Source organism: Mesitornis unicolor, unplaced genomic scaffold (assembly GCF_000695765.1).
Source record: "Mesitornis unicolor isolate BGI_N332 unplaced genomic scaffold, ASM69576v1 scaffold29623, whole genome shotgun sequence".
Lineage (NCBI taxonomy): Eukaryota > Metazoa > Chordata > Aves > Mesitornithiformes > Mesitornithidae > Mesitornis > Mesitornis unicolor.
Window position 1 is genome coordinate 332 of NW_010177139.1, and position 483 is coordinate 814.

The window sequence follows — 483 nt, forward strand, 5'->3', positions numbered from 1 at the left end:
TAAAGCCTGAACTTGACACACATCTCAAGCTACCCAAGTCTCTTCTGGGAGAGGAGAGGCTTGAAAGGGAGATGTGAAGGACAAGCGCTGGCAGGCTGCTCTGCAGGGCTGGGAATACCTTGTGCTTCAAACCATGATGTCAAGTGCCAGTGAAAACAGTGGCAGGTCAAGTGCAGCCCCTCGGGCCATGAAGATGTGCAGGAAGAGGGCCCTGTGTGCTGAGGAGCTGGCACACAGAGATCAAACCATCTCTTTTAACTCTTCAGTTTTCTGTTCTGTGCCTGGTGCTGTGCCAAACACCTCTGCAGCTCTGTCACAGCAGCCTCCAGCAGTTGCTACACCACCCTACAGTGCACAAGACCTACTGGCAACCAGTGTGCTGGACCACATCCTCGCAGTGGCCATGCAGGAGATGGGACAGGATGCAGAAGCACAGAGCTGCAACTGCCTGCCCTGAGCCAAGGCAAACCCTGGCCTGGTTGA